Below are 7,432 nucleotides of genomic sequence, written 5' to 3' on the forward strand. Positions count from 1 at the left end.
AGGGCTCTAACCACTACCATTCCTGACACCTGGTTGCATGCAGAGTGGTTACAGCGACAAGTATTGGCCAATAGGAAAGGGAATAAATCTAGGCAGGAATATGATGAACAAACGACTGGCATGGGGAGTACTAGGTCTCCCAATTGTCCCCCTGACGAGTTCTAAAACTCCTTTAGATTTTGAGGTTTGGGATTTTTTTCAGAATGGTTGTATATAGCCAGGTAGAGGGACAATGTGAGGTCCCCAAATACTCTGCCTTGCCTGGAACTGGCACAAAGGCTAATCACTAATTCCTCAAGAGGAATGGGAACATTGCCAAAGCTATCAAAGTCCCTGCATGGGCATAACTGCATATGAAAAGGTATGTCAGTACCCTGAGTACAATTTTTTCAGGTGGGACAAATGGGTTAGGGTGCCATGTAGTTCCACCATCCTGTCCCATGAGTTACAGACTGTTTTACAGTCTCGTCTGAAAAGCAAAAAGAGATGGCTCCTTTCCACCCGAAAGTAAGGTTTGTTTTTTGGTGCCATAGGGTAGCTGCCAAGAAAGGAAGGCCAACCGTGCCATTGGAAGAAAGCATTTGAGGGATGATGGTGGTATCTTCCCCTACTATCATCAAGATTTGGGGGCTAGACATTAACGTTCTTTACCTTGTCCTGTAGCAGATTGAGAATTGGCTGTAATAATGGCACACATTAGGAGGAATAGAGTACCATGCCCTGAGTTAGGGTCTGGGGCCATAGCCTGGGCTTGTTCTACCAATTCCTTTAGGTCTCCCCAAGTGATGGCATGGGGTCTAGATCGAGGTTTGCATCTCCTCCTCCTCGGGCTGTTCAAGCGTAGTCGACGCAACTCATTGGTAGGTGGTGACGGTTGGTCGGACAACTCCAGCTGCAGGTTTATCACCATGTCTGGAAAGATACAAGCAAATCCTCTCCCTTGTGCCATTAAGGGAGCAGGGCCCTCCCATTTTCTTGTGATGGGGTCCCTCCATCTAACCAAAGGGACTGGAGTAGGTGTTTTCATGAGTCCCCAATGCAGGGCCTTGGGGGATGCACCTGTGGTGGGTGTGAATGTTAAAACGTTTTTTTACTGTAAGGCAATAATTTAATTGTGTTTGGGGATCTTTATGCCCTAGCCCCTCCAGTTTCCCCTTTTCTTTTAAAAGAAGGGTCTTAATTTCTTTATGACTGTGTTCAACAATGGCTTGGCCTTGTTGGTTATATGGAATACCTGTCTAGTGTGTGATGTTCCAAAGGGTACGAAATTCATGAAAATATTTGGAGGTGTAAGCAGGGCCATTGTCTGTTTTAAGGGTCCAAGGAACGCCCATATTTGTAATGGCATGTAGAAGTGACTTAATGGCGCGGCTTGTTTCACCTGTTAAGGCTAAAGCTGTTAGAAAGCCTGAGAATAAATCTATGCATACATGGACGTATTTTTGTTTGCCGAACTGGGGGATATGGTTTATGTCCATTTGCCATGTGCCATTGGGCCTAAGGCCTCAGGGATTTGTTTCCATGGGTTGAAGTGATCATAAGGGTAAAGGAAGTGCACAGGAGGAGCAGGACCGAATCATGTGCTTGCGTTGTTGGTGTGTCAAATCAGGAAATAATTGTTTGATAGTAGTAAATGAAAGCGACATTGCAACGTTCAAGCCTGGTCCATGGACGTATTGGTGAGTAATACAGTTGGTGTGATAGCACGATCAATGGCTTCATTACCAGCAGCTAGGGGTCCGGGGAGGTTAGCATGAAATCTAATGTATTGAATGTACCAGGGTTGGGCATGGTTGTCTAGCACAGTTTGCAGTTTACACATTATTCGTGTTATATCATGACCATCATCTGTTAATAAAGCTCCAGGAAGAACGACAACAGTTTGTACAGCGTATAAACTATCAGAAAAAATATTAAGAGGTTCTCTGGGAAAAGATGTAAGGGCGAGTAAAATGGCCAGTACCTCAGCAGCTTGAATGGACAGGGAATGTTGTTGAATCATGTATTTTTTAGTATTAGCATTGTAAAATCCATTAACAGTTTTGCTAATATCGGAAAAAAGCACAACAGCTTGAGGGATAGGTTGCCCTTGGAATGAGCACAGCATTTACGTCAAAGTGGGAGTTCTTGTGTAACTTTAAAAAGGGGTTCTTGGGCATATGATTATCAATGTTAAACTAGTAATGGATGACTTGTAAGGCTAATTCCTCTTCAACTGTCAGGAAATTAAAGACTGTTTTTCGAATGGGCCAGATAAGACAGTCAGAGAATCAGCCGTATGTTTGATGGCATCGTTCCAGGCCTTTGATGGCTAAGTTGCATAGCATGGTAATGGGTGTGCTATTTTTTGGTAATTGGGAAGTGTCAAGGTCTACCCATTGTAACACACCACAAGTTTGAGTCAGCACCGACCTTTTTTTGTCAATTATGAGTTAATATAATCAGCGTGATTTTGTCGGTGGTATCTAAAAACACCATGGGTGTTGACCATAATAGATCCGTGACTTGTTGTGAAACTTGTTGAGCACCAGGGGAAAGTATACAAAGGGAAGTTGTGTCAGAGGGTCCCTGAAGCAATTGAAATAAAGTTTGGAGCTCTTGGGTAGGGAGGCGCATAAAATTGCGCACCCAATTGAAATGTCCACATAATTGTTGCAATTCAGTTAAAGTATATTGGGACTTAATGACAATATTAGACCCATTTGGGGTAATTGTTTGATTTAAATGGTATCCAAGATAGGCATAAGGGGCTTTAAGTCGAATTTTTTGGGGGAAATATGGAGGCCTATTTTCCTTGAGTTGTGTTAAACAGGCTTGAATGGTGATAGCCTCTTTATGTGCTATTAAAATGTCATCCATGTAATGGACACAAAAGCATTTTGAAAGCAAATGTCTAATAGCATGAGCAACATACATCTGACGTATAGTAGGGCTATTTTTCATTCCTTGAGGGATAACTTTCTATTGATATCAATGTTTGGGTAACTGACAGTGAGGTTCCCAAACTGAGAAGGCAAAATATTTTTATCTTTGGGATGTAGGTGAATGGAAAAAAGTAGTCCTTGATGTCAATAATGGCAATGTGCCAATCATTGGGTATTGCAGAAAGATGTGGGAGTCCGGGTTGAAGCATTACCATCTTTTTCATATGAATGCTTATGAAATGTAGGTCATGGAGAAGTCTCCATTTTCTTTGAGCTCTTTTTTTGGATAATAAAAATGGGAGAATTGTGGGGACTGATGCTTTGTTCTATATGTCCCTTTTCTGGTTGCTCCTCCACTAGAGTGTGAAGATGAGGGACCTTTTCAGGGAAAATAGGCCACTGTTCTACCCAAATGGGTTTGGTGGTATCCCATTGGAGTGGAAATAGCTCTGGCCCTACAACAGTGGCCATTAGAATTGGGGGTACTGTGGGTGACTAATGGCTTGATCGGTTATGATGTCTTCATAAAAGGCCTTATCATCTGTTGTTATCACAATACCCATATTAGTGAGGACATCTCTTCCCCAAATACTGCATGGAAGGCCAGGGGCAACAAGAGGTTTAAAAGCCGCGGTGAAGTCATCACAGTCTGTCCATCTTACAGGCCATTGGACATGGAGGGAATCTGCTTTTCCACCGACACCTTGTATGCAGGGGCCAGGAAATAGGTTCCATCCCAACCCTTCGACTTCTTTTTTTCTAAGGACTGTACATTTAGCACCCGTATCAATGATGCCCTTAAATTTTGTTCTTTAACCTTAAGTTCCATTCTAGATTTTCCATTTGAGGTGGTGGTTGTTGTTTTTGTCCTCTTGGGGTAGGGGCTGAGGACTACCCCATATTTAGTTTAAAGGCTGAGTCTTAGAGTGGCATTCAGAGGCCCCCAAAAAACCCTTTTTACATTTAGGACATACGGAAGGAGTTTGCTTTATTTTGGGTGAACCCCAGAGTGAAGGGCAATCCTTTCTAAAATGACCAGTTCCCAGAGGAGCTGGTAATTTGTGTGCTCATTTTTGTTGAATATCATGAACATTTGAATTTCCTTTCTAATCTATTCCATGACCCAGTCGTGATTCACAGTGTGTTGTACAGCCTCCATGTGTTACCGGACTTTCTTTGGTGGCTTTTGGTGCTGAGTTCTAATTTTATTCCCTTGTGGTCTGAGAGAATGCAAGGTATAACTTCAATGTTTCTGAATTTGGACAAGTTTGCTTTGTGGCCTATAATGTGGTGTATTTTAGAAAATATTCCATGTGCTGCTGAGAAAAATGTGTATTCTGATGCTGCTGGGTGAAATATTCAGTAGATGACTGTTAAATCTAGTTGATCTGAACCTCCTTGAAAAAGACCACCAAGATAAAACCCAATTCAGTGGACAGAAATAAATCATTGAAATTAAATCAGAATTAAATGATTTAGAATCCAAAAAAAATGTAGAAAGAATCAACAAAACAAAGAGTTGGTTCTTCAAAAAAATTAAAATTGACAGACTCTTAGAAAATCTCACGAGAAAAAGAGGAGAACACACCCAAATAAATAAACTCAGAGATGGGAATGGAAACATCACCACAGAAACAACCAAGATTCAGAACATTTTAAGGGAATACTTCTCAAAACTTTATGCTAATAAGTTTGAGAACTTGACAGAAATGGACCTTTTCCTGGCAAATATTGACATGCCAAAACTAAATCAAGATGTGTTAAACCATATTAACAGGCCCATATCAAGCATTTAAGTTGAAACAGCAATAAGAGACCTCCCATCTAAGAAAAGTCCAGGCAAATGGTTTTACAGTGGAATTTTACAAGGCCTTCAAAGCAGAGCTCACACCAATACTCCTCCAACTCTTCAATGAAATTGAAAGAGAAAGTTCATTACCGAAAACATTCTATGAAGCCATCATAAGCCTCATCCCAAAAGCAGGCAGGGACTCATCAAAGAAAGAGAACTATAGACCCATTTTTTGATGAACATTGATGCAAAACTTCTCAACAAAATTTTGGCCAATCAACATCACTAATCCATCCAAAAAATCATACACCACGATCAAACAGGATTCATTTCGGGGATGTAAAGCTGGTTCAATATACTCAAATCAATTAATATTGTTCATCACATCAACAGGAGCAAGGATAAGAACCACATGGTTATCTCAATAGATGCAGAAAAAGCATTTGACAAGATCCAACACCCCTTTATGATGAAGGCCTTGGAAAAATCAGGAATCAACGGAATATTTCTCAATACAATAAAGGCTGTATATGACAAATCTAGAGCCAGCATTATACTTAATGGTGAAAAACTAAAGCCATTTCCTCTTAACTCAGGAACAAGACAAGGAGTCCACACTTTCCACTTCTCTTCAATCTCCTATTAGAATGCCTAGCTACAGCAATAAGACAAGATGAAAGCATAAAAATGATCCAAATAGGGAAAGATGATGTAAAACTCTCCATCTTTTCAGATGACATGATCTTTTATTTAAAGAATCCCACGGACTCCTCTTCCAAATCCTTCAAGCTGATTCAAAACTTTGGCAAAGTAACAGGGTATAAAATTAACCCCCGAAAATCAATGGCTTTTCTGTATGCCAACAATGAGAAAAGTGTGGCTGAAATTAGGAAAGCAACTGTATTCGTAACAGGCCCCAAAAATAAAATACCTAAGAATTAACTTCACCAAAGAAGTGAAAGACCTCTTTGATGAAAACTTTAAAACCTTGAAAAAGGAAATCAATACAGAACTTAGAAAATGGCAAAAACTCCCATGCTCCTGGATTGGAAAGATCAACATCGTGAAAATGGCAATACTTCCCAAGGGTATCTGCAAATTCAATGTGATACCCATCAAAATTCCAACCCCATTCTTCAAGGAAACAGAAGAAGCAACCCAAAAATTCATATAGAACAATAAAAGACCCCGAATAACAAAAACGCTCCTCAATGGAAAGAACAGTGCTGGAGGAATATCAATACCAAATTCCAAACTCTACTATAAAGCCATAGTAATCAAAAGAGCTTGGTACTGGCACAAGAATAGACCAGAGGACCAATGGACTATAATTGAAAACCCAGAAATGAACCCACAGAGTTATAGCCATCTAATCTTCGATAAGGAAGCTAAAATATAGAATGGAAAAAAGACAGCCTCTTCAGTAAATGATGCTGGCAAAATTGGTTAACTACTTGCAGAAAACCAAAGCTAGATCCTTATATATCACCCTGCAACAAAATCAACATCAAAAGGATCAAAGACCTAGGAGTCAAAGCAGACACTCTGAAAAGATTACAGGATGGAATAGGAGAAACCCTAGGTCTCCTTGGCTAAGGCCGAAATTTTCTTAATAGAGACCTGGAAACACAACAAATCGAAGAAAGGTTGGACAAATGGGATTGCATGAATTTGCAGAGCTTCTGCATGGCAAAGGACATAGCTAGCAAAATCAATAGAAAGCCCACGGATTGAGAGAAGATCTTCACTAGACATACATCGGACAAGGGTCTCATATCTAAACTATATTTGGAACTCAAAAAATTAAATCCCCCAACAACAAATCCTCACAGAAACAACTGCCCAACCAGTTAGAACGGCAAAAATCAAGAACTCTAACAACAGATGCTGGAGGGGATGTGGACAGAAAAGAACCTTACTTCATTGTTGGTGGGAATGTAAACTTGTTCAACCAATTTGGAAAGCAGTATGGAGGTTCCTCAAAAGACTTCACATAGAACTCCCCTATGACCCAGCAATCCCACTTTTGGGCATTTACCCAAATGTTTACAAACAAGACCACACTAAAGCTACCAGCACAACTATGTTTACTGCAGCATTATTTACCATAGTTAAGATATGGAACCAACCCATATGCCCCTCAGTAGATGAATGGATCAAGAAAATGTGGTATATATACACAATGGAATTCTATGCCTCCATCAGAAAGAATGACATTTCCCCATTTGTTAGGAAATGGAAAGGCTTGGAAAAAATTATATTAAGTGAAGTAAGCCAGGCCCAAAGAAACATAGGTCCCATGGTTTTCCTTATTTGCAATATCTAGTATATGTATGAGTCAAGCGGAAAAGTTCAGATAATGTGATGTTAGGAAAACGAACCCTTAAATATGTATTTTAATGTTTTTTTTTCTTTCATGCATGTGTTTCTAACGCATTTATAAGATTATTTCTTTGTTGCTTTGTATGTCCCTCCCCCACAGTGTAACCCCCGCTTTCACTATATTTGATGCCAGTATAACATGTGGAGGAGATGGGGACAAACAAGTCGTTTAAGGATTCAGGTGGACCTGTTGCAACAATGAGAAGTACAAAATGTCATGTCAAAAATGATCTTTACAATGTCGGTGTGGGAGGGGGAGGGGGGAAGGATTGGGTGGGGGGAGAGGGGAGGCTGGGAAGGGAGGTGAAGGGTAAACAAAGGAGGAGGCTGCAAT

The sequence above is a fragment of the Dipodomys spectabilis genome, unplaced genomic scaffold (assembly GCF_019054845.1).
Source record: "Dipodomys spectabilis isolate Male_0828 unplaced genomic scaffold, ASM1905484v1 ptg000022l, whole genome shotgun sequence".
In the NCBI taxonomy this organism is placed as follows: Eukaryota; Metazoa; Chordata; class Mammalia; order Rodentia; family Heteromyidae; genus Dipodomys; species Dipodomys spectabilis.